This window comes from Engystomops pustulosus, chromosome 10 (assembly GCF_040894005.1).
Source record: "Engystomops pustulosus chromosome 10, aEngPut4.maternal, whole genome shotgun sequence".
Lineage (NCBI taxonomy): Eukaryota > Metazoa > Chordata > Amphibia > Anura > Leptodactylidae > Engystomops > Engystomops pustulosus.
In genome coordinates, this window is record NC_092420.1 from 9,993,233 (window position 1) to 10,015,620 (window position 22,388).

At 47.2% G+C, this 22,388-nt stretch overlaps 1 long non-coding RNA gene across 2 annotated transcripts in view; it reads right to left on the reverse strand.

Moving 5' to 3' along the window:
• LOC140104709 (uncharacterized) overlaps positions 1-22,388 on the reverse strand; it is a 127,926-nt gene that overhangs the window by 12,968 nt on the left and 92,570 nt on the right. Inside the window, exon 6 of one of the 2 annotated variants that reach the window (XR_011850385.1) lies at positions 12,112-12,260. The exons of the other annotated variant lie outside the window; for it this stretch is intronic. This is a non-coding gene — a long non-coding RNA (uncharacterized lncRNA). Of the gene's footprint in view, positions 1-12,111; positions 12,261-22,388 lie in introns of those variants that run through there. 2 annotated transcript variants of the gene reach the window in all.

Sequence of the window (22,388 nt, forward strand, 5' to 3'; positions counted from 1 at the left end):
CTGGCTATGATAGGAAGGTGTCAGGACACAGGACATGGCAGCTCCTTGTGTATGGGGGGTGTAGTCACAGAGGGGTCAGAGCACCCATGCTGACCCCTGACCACTGCTGGCTATGATAGGAAGGTGTCAGGACACACAGGACATGGCAGCTCCTTGTGTATGGGGGGTGTAGTCACAGAGGGGTCAGAGCACCCATGCTAACCCCTGACCACTGCTGGCTATGATAGAAAGGTGTCAGGACACACAGGACATGGCAGCTCGCTGTGTATGGGGGGTGTAGTCACAGAGGGATCAGAGCGCCCATGCTGACCCCTGACCACTGCTGGCTATGATAGAAAGGTGTCAGGACACACAGGACATGGCAGCTCGCTGTGTATGGGGGGGTATAGTCACAGAGAGGTCAGAGCACCCATGCTGACCCCTGACCACTGCTGGCTATGATAGAAAGGTGTCAGGACACAGGACATGGCAGCTCTCTGTGTATGGGGGGGGGGGTGTAGTCACAGAGGGGTCAGAGCCCCCATGCTGACTCTTGACCACTGCTGGCTATGATAGAAAGGTGACAGGACACAGGACATGGCAGCTCGCTGTGTATGGGGTTGTAGTCACAGAGGGGTCAGAGCACCCATGCTGACCCCTGACCACTGCTGGCTATGATAGAAAGGTGTCAGGACACAGAGAACCAAGATTACTACAGATATTAGGCCAAAACTGAAGAAGAGTTGACGGCCTTATACTGCAGTGTCCTAGACTGTCTACGTGTAGGGCGTCTAATATAAGAGATTATGTGAGATGCTGCAAAACTGTGACCTCACTTATTGTAAATCTTGTGGCTGACAGAGGACGTCTTTTATCTGTTGAATCCCTTTCATCTCCTTCCACCTGGCCACCATGTCAGCTTCTTCCTGCCATGACTTGGCTCTGCAGATTAGGCGAAACAGGTTTCTCACTTCATCATCTTTTCTTACAACTTCTTAACACAAAAATGAACTATACTCCCCAAGAGACCACCAATATTTACATGTGCACATGCCTGGACGGGGCAGCTGTCTGGTGGCTCAGTGGGGGAAATATACAAGTTTTATTCCATCTAGTTATTCCCATATCAGAGGGGGCACCAGGGGGTAAGTAATGGATTGGGAGAGCTGCGAGTAGCCGCTGTGTGTCATCAGCAGATAGGACCCCATAGAGGTCACAGTGCATTTTGATGGGTTTGAACAATGTAGGGATTGCACAGTGGCTCAGTGGGTAGCACTACAGCCTTGCAGCGTTGGGGTCCTGGGTTCAAGTCCCACCCTGGTAAACATCTCCAAAGAGTTTGTATGTTCTCTCCGTGTTTGCGTGGGTTTCCTCTGGGTCCTCTGGTTTCCTCCCACACTCCAAAACATACTGGTAGGTGATTAGATTGTGAGCCCCATTGGGGACACGGACCGATCTGCCAAACTCTGTGCAGCGCTGCGTAATCTGTGTGCTATATAAATAATAATTATTATTATTATGGAGCTTTTAATACTTGCTCTACCATATCTATCAGAGGCATCATACCTGGGCAAGTACCAGGGTCCCGAGAGCTTCTGGGGGGCCATGTGCGCTGTGGAGAATTTCCCAGCTGCTGTGCACTTCCTGGGAGCACTGCGGAAGTGCTGTATCCTGCGCTGTTCCTCCCCCACTCGTCTTAACTCGGACAAGGCACAGGAGATACAGGACAGTGGAAATCTGAGAGCTCAGTAATCGGGACAAAGAGGTGGAGGAGGAGGAGAAGAACAGTGGAGGCTGCACACACCATGGGGTATGGATGTGTATTACCGAGTGCAGTGTATCTGTCTACACATGTGCCCGTATGCGCGTGCGGCTGTTGCTGGTTTATAGACTAAAAATATGAATCACCTCAAATGTACATGAGAAGGAGAGAGGGTTCTGTGTCAGCAGTGATGTGTATTATGATGTTCTGCAGCAGCTTAGGAGTGTTGAAGCTGCAGTTTTATTACTTTGCCCTGTTTGTTAAATGACCTCAAAACTGCTCTGACACTGCTGTTTGGGAGGATAAACTAGGGAATATGTTAGGGACCAGGAGACTGTTTTAGTTTCTGAATTGTTAATGGCGCATGTAAGTTCACTTAAAAGGGGCCCCCTGAGGCTCTGTCACCCAGGGGCCCGCTGAAATCTGGAGCCGCCCCTTATGTGTGTGTTTAGGTTCTACTCCCAGAAGCCCATGTAACTATGCCCCCCAGAAACATAACATTGCGTCCTAAATGTCGCCCCATTATACAGATCACTAGAGATCACTATCACGGAACAAGGTCTCATCACCTCATCTGTTCAGCAATGATGTAATCTGCATTGATGACCATTGGATGGATGTGTAAGGGGTCTCCCGGTCACTAGAACAGGGTTTTACACAATTACCAAAGTATCACCATAAAACCTTTTATTCTGATGATGATAATTATAGAACAGCAATGACTGGAGCTCAGAGTGAGATTATAACGACGTGTTCTGCAGGTCCCAGCAGTCACCAGTCAGTAGGGAGAGCACAGGACCTCCGCAGCGGGCACAGGACATCACTGGTCTATCACACGGCTCTGCTGGGATCTGCTCCGCTCTTCTTCCAGGCTCTTCCATAATTCTGTGACTGCTGAAGGATTCTTGCCCACAACTTTGTCACCAAAGAGTTTCCAGAGGTTAGATCAGGACTCCATTTCATTGTTTTCTGTTTCCAGCAGGGGCGTAACTACAGGGGCAGCAGCCGCTAGGGGGCCCGCAGTGTCAGGGGGCCCCATCATCAACCCTGACACAGTACAGAATAGAGGATGTGTGCCATTATATAGATATATCCTGCACATTGTACATAACCTGTATGTGATGTGTATATGCTCTATATGTGTCAGCATTACTGGATGAATGTGTGATTGTAACCTGTGTGTGTGAGTATACAATGTGGGAAGGTGGAACCATTCAGAAGCGGCTATAGGGCCCGTCAAGAATTCTTTTTAGCAGTACCTGTCAGTGACCACTAGGGGGCAGTATGTGCACACTTATCTGTTGTCTCTCTGATGCGTATCCCTAGTGCCACCATAGAGATTATATTAATATCACATCTGCATAGAACACTGGGAGAACGATGCCATGCAGGACCCCAGAAAAGTTTGGTGATAACTTTTCTCTATTCAATTTTGGGAAAATGCTGTAGGTTCGGTTTCTTCTGCTGATGGGTTTTTAGGTGTGAAGCCCTTCTGTGGCCATTACGTGGCTCTTCCCCTTCCCGTTCTCCTGTCCTGTTGTTTCTTCCCATGGATAATATGTGATGAGTGATCGGAGCTGAACCCAACGAGGACAAATCCTCCGGAACCCAGAGCGTCCGCAGCGTAGGTCATCCCCGGCGCGGGCTCTGCGATGTGCTCTGTATCTTACTAACACATCACATACTAAACCTATCCAATTCATTTTGTGCATTAAACAATACATCAGTGTTTAGATCTCTGCTTGCAGTCAGTGAATGGAAGTGTCAGAGATACCTGAGCGCTGTGCTCTGCATTTTGTAGCTCCAGCGCTATTGAACGGAGCAGCAGGACCCTGTTACTGGACTGCTGGGGGTCTCAGCTTGTTATCCCCGATCCCGTGGATTGGACAGGGCACCGCTTTCCCCCAGTATCTCTCCACCCACTTTTTTTTTAAAGTTGCCTAAAACCTCTATTTCTGCAAAACGTTATTTGCTACTTTATTGCCAAAAATGTTATTGACAGGTAAATAAATGTAACAGATAATGTATAAGATTAATGTGTATCTATCCATCATTTACCCCAAAATCTGTGGGACCCCAGTGAGGAGACGAGGAATAAGAAGGTAAGAAGAGAATGTGGTGCCCCCTCACCCCCCGTCTGCCCCTTTAAGACCCCATTAGTCATGTGGAAGCTCCGGTGTAACACAATTACCACTTCACATAATACAAAACCTAAAACAAATTTGCAGCCGCCATTCATTAACCTGCGCAGGTCCTGCCACCGTGCAAACATCTGCAGGTCCTGCTTGTATTAACCCTGTGACCTCCTGCGGTGAGAGGGCTGGGGGGTATGAGAACCGGTTATATATCTTTGCTTTTTTGGGGGTGATGGGGCTGGAATTTATTAACCGCTGATAATGAGGAAGAGATGAATGTGTTACATCCAATGTCAGAAGATAAGGTGTGGGGGTGGGGAATCGGGGGCCAATAACAGCAGCTTGCGCCGTATTACGGGAAAAGATAGGACAGGTCCTATCTTTTTCCCGGGTACGGAACGGTATGGTGCCGCACGTGTGCGGCAATGTACCGCTCCCGTAGGGTGCCGTGCGCCCATTGCTGCCTATGGGGGACGTATATCGGCCGTATATACGTCCCCCATACGTTAGTGTGAATGTAGCCTAATGGAGACACACACGAATATCGGACAAGTGATAACTAACTGGTAGCTGGTGACCCCCCGACAAGGACAAGGGTGTCTTAAGGGGGTTGGGGGATGAGATTAAATGATACAGATTATCAAGCGATCCTGGTTACATTTGGCACAATGGCCCTGTGTTCGGAGGCTGCCCTGTATATACGGAGGGGCTGCCCTGTATATATGGAGACTGCCCTGTATATATGGAGGGGCTGCCCTGTATATACGGAGGGGCTGCCCTGTATATACGGAGGGGCTGCCCTGTATATACGGAGGGGCTGCCCTGTATATACGGAGGGGCTGCCCTGTATATACGGAGGGGCTGCCCTGTATATACGGAGGGGCTGCCCTGTATATACGGAGGGGCTGCCCTGTATATACGGAGGGGCTGCCCTGTATATACGGAGGGGCTGCCCTGTATATACGGAGGGGCTGCCCTGTATATACGGAGGGGCTGCCCTGTATATACGGAGGGGCTGCCCTGTATATATGGAGGCTGCCCTGTATATACGGAGGGGCTGCCCTGTATATACGGAGGGGCTGCCCTGTATATACGGAGGGGCTGCCCTGTATATACGGAGGGGCTGCCCTGTATATACGGAGGGGCTGCCCTGTATATACGGAGGGGCTGCCCTGTATATACGGAGGGGCTGCCCTGTATATATGGAGGCTGCCCTGTATATACGGAGGGGCTGCCCTGTATATACGGAGGGGCTGCCCTGTATATATGGAGGCTGCCCTGTATATACGGAGGGGCTGCCCTGTATATACGGAGGGGCTGCCCTGTATATACGGAGGGGCTGCCCTGTATATATGGAGGGGCTGCCCTGTATATATGGAGGGGCTGCCCTGTATATATGGAGGCTGCCCTGTATATACGGAGGGGCTGCCCTGTATATACGGAGGGGCTGCCCTGTATATATGGAGGCTGCCCTGTATATACGGAGGGGCTGCCCTGTATATACGGAGGGGCTGCCCTGTATATACGGAGGGGCTGCCCTGTATATACGGAGGGGCTGCCCTGTATATACGGAGGGGCTGCCCTGTATATATGGAGGCTGCCCTGTATATACGGAGGGGCTGCCCTGTATATACGGAGGGGCTGCCCTGTATATACGGAGGGGCTGCCCTGTATATACGGAGGGGCTGCCCTGTATATATGGAGGGGCTGCCCTGTATATATGGAGGGGCTGCCCTGTATATATGGAGGGGCTGCCCTGTATATATGGAGGGGCTGCCCTGTATATATGGAGGCTGCCCTGTATATACGGAGGGGCTGCCCTGTATATACGGAGGGGCTGCCCTGTATATACGGAGGGGCTGCCCTGTATATATGGAGGCTGCCCTGTATATACGGAGGGGCTGCCCTGTATATATGGAGGCTGCCCTGTATATACGGAGGGGCTGCCCTGTATATACGGAGGGGCTGCCCTGTATATCTGGAGGCTGCCCTGTATATACGGAGGCTGCCCTGTATATACGGAGGTTGTCCTGAGATGACCTCCGCTGCTCGTATTGTGTACACAGCGCTCGTACATGCACAGCACAAAGTGAAATGTTCTCTATTCTAACAACTAAATAAACTCCAGCCCCTGCAACGTATATACCCAGTGTATACATTATATACATCCGATACATTGTAATTATCCACTTGGCCTTCAAATAGTTTATTCTAAAAAGAGAAACAAATCTATTGCTATATTTTACACCCTGCCCCATATGTAGCCTATATCCCTGTACTGTGACATCACTGTGTGCATTATCCCTGTACTGTGACATCGCTGTGTGTATTATCCCTGTACTGTGACATCACTGTGTGCATTATCCCTGTACTGTGACATCGCTGTGTGTATTATCCCTGTACTGTGACATCACTGTGTGCATTATCCCTGTACTGTGACATCACTGTGTGTATTATCCCTGTACTGTGACATCGCTGTGTGTATTATCTCTGTACTGTGACATCACCGTGTGTATTATCCCTGTACTGTGACATCACTGTGTGTATTATCCCTGTACTGTGACATCGCTGTGTGTATTATCCCTGTACTGTGACATCACTGTGTGTATTATCCCTGTACTGTGACATCACTGTGTGTATTATCCCTGTACTGTGACATCACTGTGTGTATTATCCCTGTACTGTGACATCACTGTGTGTATTATCCCTGTACTGTGACATCACTGTGTGTATTATCCTGTACTGTGACATCGCTGTGTGCATTATCCCTGTACTGTGACATCGCTGTGTGTATTATCCCTGTACTGTGACATCACTGTGTGCATTATCCCTGTACTGTGACATCACTGTGTGTATTATCCCTGTACTGTGACATCGCTGTGTGTATTATCTCTGTACTTTGACATCACTGTGTGTATTATCTCTGTACTGTGATATCACTGTGTGTATTATCCCTGTACTGTGACATCACTGTGTGTATTATCCCTGTGCTGTGACATCACTGTGTATTATCCCTGTACTGTGACATCACTGTGTGTATTATCCCTGTACTGTGACATCACCGTGTGTAGTATCCCTGTACTGTGACATCACTGTGTGTATTATCCTGTACTGTGACATCACTGTGTGTATTATCTCTGTACTTTGACATCACTGTGTGTATTATCTCTGTACTGTGATATCACTGTGTGTATTATCCCTGTACTGTGACATCACTGTGTGTATTATCCCTGTGCTGTGACATCACTGTGTGTATTATCCCTGTACTGTGACATCACTGTGTGTATTATCCCTGTACTGTGACATCACTGTGTGTATTATCCCTGTGCTGTGACATCACTGTGTATTATCCCTGTACTGTGACATCACTGTGTGTATTATCCCTGTACTGTGACATCACCGTGTGTAGTATCCCTGTACTGTGACATCACTGTGTGTATTATCCTGTACTGTGACATCACTGTGTGTATTATCTCTGTACTTTGACATCACTGTGTGTATTATCTCTGTACTGTGATATCACTGTGTGTATTATCCCTGTACTGTGACATCACTGTGTGTATTATCCCTGTGCTGTGACATCACTGTGTATTATCCCTGTACTGTGACATCACTGTGTGTATTATCCCTGTACTGTGACATCACTGTGTGTATTATCCCTGTGCTGTGACATCACTGTGTATTATCCCTGTACTGTGACATCACTGTGTGTATTATCCCTGTACTGTGACATCACCGTGTGTAGTATCCCTGTACTGTGACATCACTGTGTGTATTATCCTGTACTGTGACATCACTGTGTGTATTATCTCTGTACTTTGACATCACTGTGTGTATTATCTCTGTACTGTGATATCACTGTGTGTATTATCCCTGTACTGTGACATCACTGTGTGTATTATCCCTGTGCTGTGACATCACTGTGTATTATCCCTGTACTGTGACATCACTGTGTGTATTATCCCTGTACTGTGACATCACTGTGTGTATTATCCCTGTGCTGTGACATCACTGTGTATTATCCCTGTACTGTGACATCGCTGTGTGTATTACCCCTGTACTGTGACATCACTGTGTGTATTATCCTGTACTGTGACATCACTGTGTGTATTATCTCTGTACTTTGACATCACTGTGTGTATTATCTCTGTACTGTGATATCACTGTGTGTATTATCCCTGTACTGTGACATCGCTGTGTGTATTATCCCTGTACGGTGACATCGCTGTGTGTATTATCCCTGTACGGTGACATCGCTGTGTGTATTATCCCTGTACTGTGACATCACTGTGTATTATCCCTGTACTGTGACATCACTGTTTGTATTATCCCTGTACTGTGACATCACTGTTTGTATTATCCCTGTACTGTGACATCACCGTGTGTATTATCCCTGTACTGTGACATCACCGTGTGTATTATCCTGTACGGTGACATCACCGTGTGTATTATCCTGTACGGTGACATCACTGTGTGTATTATCCCTGTACTGTGACATCGCTGTGTGTATTATCCCTGTACTGTGACATCGCTGTGTGTATTATCTCTGTACTGTGACATCGCTGTGTGTATTATCCCTGTACTGTGACATCACCGTGTGTATTATCCCCTGTACTGTGACATCACCGTGTGTATTATCCCCTGTACTGTGACATCACTGTGTGTATAATCTCTGTACTGTGACATCACTGTGTGTATTATCCCTGTACTGTGACATCACTGTGTGTATTATCCCTGTACTGTGACATCACTGTGTGTATTATCTCTGTACTGTGACATCACTGTGTGTATTATCCCTGTACTGTGACATCACTGTGTGTATTATCTCTGTACTGTGACATCACTGTGTGTATGATCCCTGTACTGTGACATCACTGTGTGTATTATCTCTGTACTTTGACATCACTGTGTGTAGTATCCCTGTACTGTGACATCACTGTGTGTATTATCCCTGTACTGTGACATCACTGTGTGTATTATCCCTGTACTGTGACATCACTGTGTGTATTATCCCTGTACTGTGACATCACTGTGTGTATTATCCTGTACTGTGACATCACCGTGTGTATTATCCCTGTACTGTGACATCACCGTGTGTATTATCCCTGTACTGTGACATCACTGTGTGTATTATCCCTGTACTGTGACATCACTGTGTGTAGTATCCCTTGCTGATCCCCTCTGTTGTTCTGCGCTGGGACTTCTTTGATCAGTGGTCGGGTCTGTTCTTGTCTCTTCCAGATTCATTTTTCACATCAGAACCTTAGAAGGATGTATGTTGAGGTTCTGTGACCTCCGGCCTGTGACTTGCACCCGGAGCAGTGACGCCTTCTGTCCTTAGATTTCAGGTAGAATTTTTGGTCTGGAAAGAAGAGAAAGACTCGTCCTGAGCCTGAGCCGCTGCGGGGCTGGAATGTTTGAGGCTTCGGCATTGCCAAGTATTTGAGACAATGGGGCACATTTACTAAGAGCAGTGTCCTGTGTATACTGCAGGGGGCGCCAGATTCAGGATTTCTGGTGCACGTTCTTCATGAATCTGGTGCCCCCTGCACTGCTCCAACATAGTGCACCAAGTTTTTTTTTAATGCACCTTTAACTTGGGGCGTGTGACATAATTCTGTCGGACTTTGTTAAATCTGGCGCACAGTCCGGAGCACCGGAACACCCCCTGCAGTACATGAAGAATAGTGCAGCCGCAAGACAAAAGGGTCACATGTGGCTCGGACACTTCTTAAGTTCCTGTGCAAGGAGTTTACACTACAAGGAACCTTCAAAGTCCGACAGAACACTGGCGCCGGGGCCTTAGTAAATGTGCCCCAATGAGTCCAGTATCTGGAGCTCGGTGATGGATTTGGCTTCTATCCGGAAGTAATTCCTGACTGAGGCCGTAACCCACATGGAGGAAGGTTAAGAAGATCCCTCACCATCAACGGTGACGTCTCGGAGGGTTCTTCTTCTCTGGACGGTTCTAAATAATCTCGTCACAAGGGTCCGGGGATGGCATTTCTGTCGGATTTGCTCTGATGTGACAGTGTGACCCATCAGAACCAGATGCTTTGTAGCTTCCAGAGGGGTCTGTCCTGACTTGGTTGCGTTTGGGTGGAGGTGACCCTGAGGACATTATTCAGGCCCAGGGGACACCACATTCCCATCCTAAGATGATGGGTTTCCTATAGGAGGTGACTTTGGGCTTATTAGCAGCCGGCGCCGTCAGCATTGGGTCATAAACTGCACAATCGGCGCTGCCTGTGTACACGGTGATATAACAGGGATCAGCCCTAATCCCCGCACAATAATTCTGCTTTGTGCGTTTTTTTTAGAAAGGATATTTCTGCTTTGGGCTTAGCGGGATTATCAGGACTACCCTAATTACCCCGACCTCTCGGGACCCTTTGGGGTTTTAACCCTTTCAGACAATCTGAGGTGTGAATTTGCTTCCAGTGTTTATAACTTGGCTTTTCCAGAAGAGACGCCATCGGGCTCCTGGGTATAACCTGTGTCTAACTCTCAAGACCAGAACCCAGTGGAGACCATTTGGCACCACTTCAATGGGCCGGATCCGCCACCAGGCCCGGTCAGCGCTGCAGTCTACATGGCTCCATGGCAGGACATTGCAGGGTACAAGGATCCGGCTGAAGGTGCAGAACCTTTCAGATCAATATATTTATTAGGCAAACACAAGATTGAGGATAAGGAATCTTCCCCCTGCAGAGAGGAGAACCTGCTGACCTGATAAGATTCTCAGAAAACAGACGTGTAGACAGGTCTCTCTGCCCCGGGGCTGAAATCCACGTGGACCACGGAGACGACACCTGCCTGTACAATCTATAGTAACCTGTATGAGAGGAGCGACAATGGAGGCGCACGGTTACCAAGACTGTACGGTGATGTAGCAGAGCTGAGGGTGCAATCTAATCCTAATGACTTATGGGTAAAGTCAGCTCTGCTACATCTGAAGCATAAACTTATAGACGTAGTGAGTGTCCTCGGTGCTGGGTCCTTGAGAGATGATGTAGTGTCAGGACGTGGTGAATCGGCAGAGTCAAGTGAATGGAGAAGACTTGTCCAGAACTCTTTCATCATCAGCGCATTTGAGGTTTGGGACCGAATTACGACTTAATAATGAGAGAGGAGAAACACAAAGGTCTCTCCCTAGTAGGTGCCACTAATACTGGGGGCATCCTCCTCCGCAGCAGATACCATTGCGCCCCTATAGATCGGCTCCTCATTATATCTGTAGATAAGGGGGGAGGGCGCTCCCCGCGTTATACCGGATAGTGGGGGCTGCGGACCCTCATGTTGTACAATCTTGTCTACGTCTCCCCGATACTTTGAGGGTTTTTTTTTTTTCCTACCTATTGACGCTCTCGGGGTTTTCTCGGTCGCTGCACATGAAGGAAGTTGCAGGAAATACAAGAAAGTTTGGATTCTTATAATTCTTATCATTCCTTACAGATCAGTCATAATCAATACTGAAGGGAGATGAAACCCGCAGGCAATGCATAAAATAACCCGAATTTTATCTACAAAGAGAGAAGAGAACCCAGATGTTTAATATCAGGACCCAGCGGACATAGGACCTGAGGGGTGGGGTTAGTTCTAGGGGCCCAATAGTCCTTTGATGTAGCAGTTTTGGTGTCCTCAGTGACTGGCAGCATCCAGACCCCCAAAAGTGCTCCGTTATTACATCAAAGGACCATTGGGTCCCCAAGAACTGCCCTGCCGGGGTATGTTCACTGGGTCCTGATGCTAAACATCGGGGTTCTCTTATATACCAGCATTACATTGATAAAATGGGGTAATTTTAATGCCACCCAAAATCCAATCAGGAACAACAAGTTCAGGGGGGCCCAGATCCCACCACACTGACAATGTACGACAATCATAGCTCATCAGGTGTGTATTGTGCTGGAAGATTTTGGGGTCTGGTGGCGTCACCCCAGCCCCTTATTCCAGTCCGATATAAGAAGCTTCTATGTCCCGTCCTCCAGTGTTTCCCTTCTACAAGAAACACTAACACAACGCAGAACAAATTCTTCTCCTTATACTGGACATAAACCAGATGAGCCCAAGACATGGAGAAGAACCCAAAACAGCCGCCCAGTGCCGGTCCTTGCAGAGTACGGGCCGGTCTGGGTGCAGGTATTACCAGCCATTGCTGATACAACATGTAAATCTGGAATGTACAGACATTATATGACTCTCCATATAGGCTGAAGGACGGACCAATTAATTTGTATCTCTCTGATTCCCATAAGTCACAGAGATGTTTCTCCTGTGCCTGTAAACATTTTCAAACAAAATTTCTGTTGTCGTCCCTGTGACTATTTTCTGGACCACTAGGTGGAGCCGCTCTGCTCGGATCCTGGGCCGACGCGCTTCGCCTAGCGAATATAAGAGGCGGAGAGGAGAGGGTTAATATTGCAGCCTAATCTGTGACATTGTTGTGGAAGGAGCAGATTATGTGGACGACAGGACTGCGGTTAATGATTCTGCAAAACAGAGAAGAAATGTAACCGAGCAGAATACGTCCCCTCTCTGATAGCGCAGCGCATTTTCGATTTTCATACATTTACTGTATTAATAATCATAAACCATAATTTATGTTGTCTGTCCAACACCTCACAGACATCACAAGGATATCCAATGGCGCCTCATAGACTGTATCCTTACAGTGTTCATCCTGCTCCTCCTGGTTCAGGAATACAATTCAAGAACTTCAGTGTGGACTGACACATAGCAATGGTTCCAGGGATACAACGTCTATGGCAATGGCAGTGGCAATGATAGCGGGTCCTGTGCTCATGTTTGACCTCCCTGACCCCTATAGCTACCCCTTACACAGCGACCCTGAATTCTCTGCCCAAAATTCTATCCTAAAATGGACAATAAACCCGTCTGGAAATTGTTCAGAGGATGTGGAAATATTTCCCCAAACAAAAGGCAGGGAACGCGGTGTGCTGGCCGGCGGACAATCGCTCTCTCATCGCTGGATATTTCATGTCCTGCCGCGGGATCAGCGAGAGGGAAAAGCGGAGGAACTCGCCCTGTGACACGCAGTCAGGGATATGACCCGGGGCAGGGGTCACTGCCCTAGAGATGTTATGTGGCTGCAGTTTGTGCTCCAGAGCTGTCCTTCCCTCATGTTGAAGTCTATGTAGATACATTGTTGCAAACTTTTACAGTTTGTGTGTCATTGTCAGCAATTGCCTGGGCCGGATACAATAGTAACAAATGCTCAGCTGTGACAAGTATTAGGCTGAGCTGATGGGGTTCTGCAGGAGCTGCAGGTGTCGGCCATGTACAAGACCTGGTATCATGATAGAGCAGAACAGCGGCCGTGTCCAGCACAAGTGTGAACAGAGTCTTAGATTCCTTTCTCTGTTTCCAATCACTGACAGCAAGCAGACATATTGCAAATATGGTAAAAACCATTACAGCCCCCACTACCGCTCCCTCAGGAGTGACCACCCAACTTTCCCATACTCCTGCGCTGTCACCTAAGTGTATTTCTCCATTCCCAAGCCCAGGGCATGATCCTGCAGAAGACATGTAGGGTCTGGATAAAGATTTGTACAGGAGAAAACAATGGAGGATTTATATACCTGCGCCCAGAGATGTATAATTCTCCACTTATACATGAAACAATGCTAGAAACTTCACCGTGTGATATATAGATCCAAACCCACTGCATATCCGCCAGTGTTATGTATAATCTGTATGCAGTAGAGTCCTAGGCTCCCCCTAGTGGTGGTTGTGGGCAGACAGAATGTTATCTATTATTTTATTGATAAAACAGAACCATAGCCCTATAGACTATTCCCAGTCTGTCCCTGCACCGCGGGGCCCCTGCTGCAGATCCAATCAGTATCAGTCACCTTATAATCAGACGGAAATAACCCTTTAAGGAAAACCCTAAATTACCGATTCCAAGTCCCGGGCCCTCTCTCTCTCTCTTGGCCCCTATGATATCGTATACCGGCACAGGCAGTCTTGATCTTTATATAGTCCAGCAGCAGATACAAGCACAGACTAGAAAGTGGCGTCCAGGAATCCTGGGGGGGTAACATGGAGGACACGTGGGGCGCAGCGGGAGCCGGGGACGGACTATTCCACCATGTAGGAGCAGCAGATCTGATTACTGCTCCTGATATGTTGTGTGGGAACAGGATATTTATACCACAGGATGAGACTTGTGATACATTAGAGTAGGGGCCCCTGTGCTGACATATTATAGGGGCCCCTTAGTATCCTCTATGAGAGGCGCTCATGTAATCTAATGGATTATTCACAACGCTGTGAGGATGAGAGGAGGACAACATGTTCTGCTGCTGATTTGTCGGCCATATTGAGTTGTCACCCAGCTTTCCGAGAAGCAGATAAGAGGCAGTCAGTTTATATGTGTACATATAGCATGTGGCTGCACTACTGAGGGTGAGTGTTAGTGTGCAGGCGACACTCCTATATACAGCACTCTCTCTTCCGGACTACTAAGACCCCATCCCCCAATGACTCCGCTGTTCCCTTACACTTGCCATAAAAGTAGAATATAAGTTGTCTTAGGACAATCCCTTTATGTCAGGCCCTAGTACACAATGAGGGGATCATAGCGCTACTGCTGTCGTTGGGTTATGTAAGCAGTTGGCGGTGTATTACGTCTCTGTATACACTATATATCCAGGAGGAGGCGGCGGGTGACACTGAGCAGGTATTGCTGCGGGTCACTGTGTGACGTCTCCCGGCGCCGTACGATGAAGACGTCTGCGGATACGATTATACACAGGAGGGGTCCTGTAGCCTGCCGTTATATCAGGATCTGGGAAAGCTGGGGAACAATCAATATGGCTGCTGCCTCTGCAGTCACATACACATAAATCCATTCTGCAGGATGAACCCAGATTATGCGCTTTGTCCTGACCTCCTCATGGTGAGGCATCAGCTCCCTGCTCCACCATTGTGTCATGTAGTGACCTCAGCACAGCTGCTGCTCTGAGCCACAGGTACACAGGTATACAGGTACACAGGTATACAGGGCAGCAATCACACGTGTTTACCCATAAAGAAAAATCCCCACCAATGTCAGGCAAATATGACTCTTTTTCACATGAGATGAGTCAAGTTTAGTGGTTGCAGGGGGAGTGTTATTTCTGTTCTGTTGCACCTAGAACCAAGTTTTTGTGTCATATTAAAGATACGAATCTCATCTTTCAGATCCCATAAAGCAAATGGTTCTGTGCGCTACAGAACTGGACATACAGGCAGTTAAAAATAGACGGAACTGAATCCTAATCTGCAGCTTGCATTTCCAAATATGTCTTCAAGCATCTCTGGTTCTGAAGCTCACATAGCCATAAGCCTGTGATCTGAAAGACGGGATTCTTATCTTTACAATGACACCAGCGGCATGTTTTCAGGTGCTACAGAACAGAAGATAGAGCCTTCTGAAATGACATCCCCATGCAACCACTAAACTTGACTCATCTCATGAGAAAATGAGATGAGAAGAGTCATATTTGCCTGACTTTGGGGGAGATTCTTTCTAGGTAAACGGGTGACATTTCATACCTGACCTGAGGGATCTAGTAGTTTGGTGGGGTAATACCTGGTGACAGGTTCTCTTTAAACTCTACAGGGGTGATAGTGTGCGGGACTAGTAGGGGGCAACTAAGGGGGTTATATAGTGTGCGCCCCCACACAGAGGGCAATGACTATTTGGGGTACAGGCTGCAGATTGTGCAGGTTTTGAAGTCGGGCCTGAAATATGTAAATATAGAAGTTTTTTGTTCCCTTCTGACAAGCGCAGACTGGAAGGTCGACCCTACAAATAATTGCAGGCTGCGGTCTGTGAAGTGGGGTCACCCTCCGGGGTCAGCGCCTCTTGTAGGGACGGTATTGGCCGGGTCACGTCTCTTCTCTGAGGTCACATCAGGTCTCCATTATCACCCGGTTAATAATCGCCCTGCGCCGCGCTAATTATCACTTTCTGCATCTTCCCTTCATCTTAATGGACACTAAAAGGATTTATGTAGATTTACTGGGGAGGAGGAACAACAACGTATCCCTGTATACACTGCATAGCCTATCTATAGGGGGCTATAGCCTGGGGGGCACAGCCTGGGGGGCACAGCGAGGGGATAGGAAGCAGCGCTGAGGAACAGACGGGCAATGCCAATGCATTATCCAGATTCACTTCTGAGCTTAACAAGACCGAGGCAAAAAACAATGACACAGCGACTGTGAATGTACCGCAGCGAGTGTTATTACTACTGTCACACACTGACGGGGAGCGGCGTCACTGCCCCAATAATATGAGAAATCACCTGAGGAACATGAGCCAAATTATATTCCTGTACATAGGGGGCAGTATTAGAGTAGTTATATTCCTGTACATAGGGAGCAGTATTATAGTAGTTATATTCTTGTACATAGGGGGCAGTATTATAGTAGTTATATTCTTGTACATAGGGGGCAGTATTATAGTAGTTATATTCCTGTACATAGGGGGCAGTATTATAGTAGTTATATTCCTGTACATAGGGGGCAGTATTAGAGTAGTTATATTCCTGTACATAGGGAGCAGTATTATAGTAGTTATATTCTTGTACATAGGGGGCAGTATTATAGTAGTTATATTCTTGTACATAGGGGGCAGTATTATAGTAGTTATATTCTTGTACATAGGGGGCAGTATTATAGTAGTTATATTCTTGTACATAGGGGGCAGTATTATAATAGTTATATTCTTGTACATAGGGGCAGTATTATAGTAGTTATATTCTTGTACATAGGGGGCAGTATTATAGTAGTTATATTCCTGTACATAGGGGGCAGTATTATAGTAGTTATATTCTTGTACATAGGGGGCAGTATTATAGTAGTTATATTCTTGTACATAGGGGGCAGTATTATAGTAGTTATATTCCTGTACATAGGGGGCAGTATTATAGTAGTTATATTCCTGTACATAGGGGGCAGTATTATAGTAGTTATATTCTTGTACATAGGGGGCAGTATTATAGTAGTTATATTCTTGTACATAGGGGGCAGTATTATAGTAGTTATATTCTTGTACATAGGGGGCAGTATTATAGTAGTTATATTCTTGTACATAGGGGGCAGTATTATAGTAGTTATGTTCCTGTACATAGGGGGCAGTATTATAGTAGTTATGTTCCTGTACATAGGGGGCAGTATTATAGGAGTTATATTCTTGTACATAGGGGGCAGTATTATAGTAGTTATATTCTTGTACATAGGGGTCAGTATTATAGTAGTTATATTCCTGTACATAGGGGGCAGTATTATAGTAGTTATATTCTTGTACATAGGGGGCAGTATTATAGTAGTTATATTCCTGTACATAGGGGGCAGTATTATAGTAGTTATATTCTTGTACATAGGGGGCAGTATTATAGTAGTTATATTCCTGTACATAGGGGGCAGTATTATAGTAGTTATATTCTTGTACATAGAGGGCAGTATTATAGTAGTTATATTCTTGTACATAGGGGCAGTATTATAGTAGTTATATTCTTGTACATAGGGGGCAGTATTATAGTAGTTATATTCTTGTACATAGGGGGCAGTGTTATAGTAGTTATATTCTTGTACATAGGGGGCAGTATTATAGTAGTTATATTCCTGTACATAGGGGGCAGTATTATAGTAGTTATATTCTTGTACATAGGGGGCAGTATTATAGTAGTTATATTCTTGTACATAGGGGGCAGTATTATAGTAGTTATATTCCTGTACATAGGGGGCAGTATTATAGTAGTTATATTCTTGTACATAGGGGGCAGTATTATAGTAGTTATATTCTTGTACATAGGGGGCAGTATTATAGTAGTTATATTCCTGTACATAGGGGGCAGTATTATAGTAGTTATATTCTTGTACATAGGGGGCAGTATTATAGTAGTTATATTCTTGTACATAGGGGGCAGTATTATAGTAGTTATATTCCTGTACATAGGGGGCAGTATTATAGTAGTTATATTCCTGTACATAGGGGGCAGTATTATAGTAGTTATATTCTTGTACATAGGGGGCAGTATTATAGTAGTTATATTCCTGTACATAGGGGGCAGTATTATAGTAGTTATATTCTTGTACATAGGGGGCAGTATTATAGTAGTTATATTCCTGTACATAGGGGGCAGTATTATAGTAGTTATATTCTTGTACATAGAGGGCAGTATTATAGTAGTTATATTCTTGTACATAGGGGCAGTATTATAGTAGTTATATTCTTGTACATAGGGGGCAGTATTATAGTAGTTATATTCTTGTACATAGGGGGCAGTGTTATAGTAGTTATATTCTTGTACATAGGGGGCAGTATTATAGTAGTTATATTCCTGTACATAGGGGGCAGTATTATAGTAGTTATATTCTTGTACATAGGGGGCAGTATTATAGTAGTTATATTCTTGTACATAGGGGGCAGTATTATAGTAGTTATATTCCTGTACATAGGGGGCAGTATTATAGTAGTTATATTCTTGTACATAGGGGGCAGTATTATAGTAGTTATATTCTTGTACATAGGGGGCAGTATTATAGTAGTTATATTCCTGTACATAGGGGGCAGTATTATAGTAGTTATATTCTTGTACATAGGGGGCAGTATTATAGTAGTTATATTCCTGTACATAGGGACAGTATTATAGTTGTTATATTCCTGTACATAGGGGGCGGTATTATAATACTGTCCGGTCAAAGTCTGAGTTCTATTTCTGCTTTGTGAACTCTCGTTGCATTAAATAAATGTTTAAAATATAATTATTTGCTTCCAGAATCCAGTAGAATCCAGCACATCCCAGTTTTCTGCCTGAAGTATTTGGAAAGCGCAGCAGAAATGATTGTGGTGACCTCGTGTCTGATGTGGGCACATCTGAAGTCTGGGATGTTCTGTGGTTCTGGTGTCATCAGATATTATCTGGTTGTCCTGAGATGTGAGGACCTTCCTCCCTGCTCCCGGTGTCCGGGTCCCTGTCTCACCCCTCTTGTAGTAAGGGACAGATTGTGCACAGAGGAGGTGAGAGTGGCAGGAGGACATCTGACGTGCAGGAAGGAGCTGGGAGGTCTCCAGGAACAAGGAAGATACAAATAAATATTATGAGACATGATAAGGGAAGGGAATGTGCGAGAGACGACATCTGCTCCGCACCGGACACTCAGCCTCGTGTCCCGGAGTCGCCCAGTAACGTGGGAATCACCTGCTGATGACTCTGATGGGAGAATCTATGCATCAGATAATTCTGCGGAAAATACATGAAAGACATTTCCACGGAAATATTTCTGCTGTCACATTTATCTGTAAAGTTCATGCAATTTGGCTGCTATGATATCTATAATACACCAGGTCTTACCTATAGAAAATCTCCTCCTCCTCCTCAAGTGACAATGAGCAGAGAGAGAGTCATATTTTGCCTGAGATGAGCAAAGTTTAGTGGATTCAGACACTTTGGGGCGTTTTGCGCCGAATTTCCCTGTATTGGCCCGGGATTTTGGCGCACGCGATCAGATTGTGGCGCATTGACGCCGGCATGCACGCAACGGAAATGGGGGGCGTGGCCGTACGTCTTGGTGAAGTTCAGTGCATTCCGAGGAACTTCAGCGCAGCAGCGACACCTGGTGGACGTCGGAGGAACTGCCTTAGTGAATCGCTGGAGGACCCAAATCCACCGCAGAGAACGCGCCGCTGGATCATGAATGGACCGGGTAAGTAAATCTGCCCCTTTATGTACAGTTTTATAGCACCTATAAACATCTTTCAGATCACATCAGGCTTGTGGTTTTGTGATCTTCAGAAAAATAAAAAAGTGAGAATCGGAATTTTATCTTCAGCTCGCATTTCACTATAATATCAATGACATTGTAGGAAATGTAAGCTGAAGATAAATGTCCAAATGACTTAAATGTCTGTATCTCCAGTTTTATATAACACAGAACCATAAGACTGCACCAAAAGATGAGAGTCTTATCTGTAATATGGCACCAGCAGCATGACTCTAGGTGCTATGGAACAGAAGATGGGGCTTCTGAAGTGATCCCCACTGCAATAAACTTGACGCTTCTCTGTTCATTTTCACATGAATTTGGGGGAGATTTTTTTTTTAGGTAAATGGCTGAATTCCAGAACGGTCATTTTATACCCAACCTGAGGGGACTGGATGTTTAATGGGGTAAAATCTGGTGACAGGTTAAATTTAAAGAGGCTTATGAAAACTCTTTCAAAAGTAGAAAGCCCTGGGATGTTTCTGGGATGAGAAACTTTTTATAAGATTTAGCAGAAATCAATAGTACAAAATAAGGAGCTTTATAATGTATAATATCCTCCCTAATCTGCTACGTTCCATCCTGCTAGATAGATAGACAGAAGCTCAATGCCATAGAAGTTCTATGGAGGGGGGTCACAGCAGCCTTTACCCCCAAGGGAGGGACAAGGGGGGACCAAACAGGGACACGCTGACACTTGGGAGGGACAGGACAGGGGCACGCTGACACTTGGGGGGGACAGGACAGGGACACGCTGACACTTGGGGGGACAGGACAGGGACACGCTGACACTTGGGGAGACAGGACAGGGACACGCTGACACTTGGGGGGACAGGACAGGGACACGCTGACACTTGGGGGACAGGACAGGGACACGCTGACACTTGGGGGACAGGACAGGGACACGCTGACACTTGGGGGGACAGGACAGGGACACGCTGACACTTGGGGGACAGGGACACGCTGACACTTGGGGGAACAGGACAGGGGCACGCTGACACTTGGGGGGACAGGATAGGGACACGCTGACACTTGGGGGGACAGGACAGGGACACGCTGACACTTGGGGGAACAGGACAGGGACACGCTGACACTTGGGGGGACAGGACAGGGACACGCTGACACTTGGGGGACAGGGACACGCTGACACTTAGGGGACAGGACAGGGACACGCTGACACTTGGGGGGACAGGACAGGGACACGCTGACACTTGGGGGGACAGGACAGGGACACGCTGACACTTGGGGGGGACAGGGCAGGGCAAATCCACAGCAAATCACATACTGACACAGCAGAGCTGCCAGACAATGACAATTACATAATGGTCAACAACATTGTCACACAATGGACTGTATGGATGTATATTGTATATCCACTTACACTGGTTTTATAATTATTATTTCTCCATATAGTTGGAGACATCTCAATGGTTTCTCACTTCCCGATTCCCTCAGGGGCCCCTGTATACAATCCTTGGAAAGCTAATTCTAGGAATGAGCAGTCGTCCCCCTGAGGCTCTTGTCCGTGAGACCTCAGATGTTACCTACTGCTGCTGATGTAATAGTGATCACTCAGCGACATCCATGATGGAAACCAATCCCCTCTACACAGATCCTGGGCCATACAAGGCGGGTATAGACCACAGATAACATGGAAGGTCTATACAACACAAGATTAATAAGAAGAGACAAGAGCCTGCAAATAACCACGGGATATGTACAAAATATTCTACATAAAAAAATGTGAGAAGCTAAAGCAACCGGAATCAGAGGAGCTGACTACTAAAAATAACAAGCTGACACTTGGGGGACAGGACAGGGACACGCTGACACTGGGGGGGAGAGGACAGGGACACGCTGACACTTGGGGGACAGGACGGGGACACGCTGACACTTGGGGGACAGGACGGGGACACGCTGACACTTGGGGGACAGGACGGGGACACGCTGACACTTGGGGGACAGGACAGGGACACGCTGACACTTGGGGGACAGGACAGGGACACGCTGACACTTGGGGGGGACAGGACAGGGACACGCTGACACTTGGAGGGACAGGACAGGGTCACCCTGCACTTGGGGGGACAGGACAGGGACACGCTGACACTTGGGGGGACAGGACAGGGACACGCTGACACTTGGGGGACAGGACGGGGACACGCTGACACTTGGGGGACAGGACGGGGACACGCTGACACTTGGGGGGAGAGGACAGGGACACGCTGACACTTGGGGGGACAGGACAGGGACACGATGACACTTGGGGGGACAGGGACACGCTGACACTTGGGGGACAGGACAGGGACACGCTGACACTTGGGGGGACAGGACGGGGACACGCTGACACTTGGGGGGACAGGACGGGGACACGCTGACACTTGGGGGGACAGGACGGGGACACGCTGACACTTGGGGGGACAGGACAGGGACACGCTGACACTTGGGGGGACAGAACAGGGACACGCTGACACTTGGGGAGACAGGACAGGGACACGCTGACACTTGGGGGGACAGGACAGGGACACGCTGACACTTGGGGGACAGGGACACGCTGACACTTGGGGGAACAGGACAGGGGCACGCTGACACTTGGGGGACAGGACAGGGACACGCTGACACTTGGGGGGACAGGATAGGGACACGCTGACACTTGGGGGGACAGGACAGGGACACGCTGACACTTGGGGGACAGGGACACGCTGACACTTGGGGGACAGGGACACGCTGAC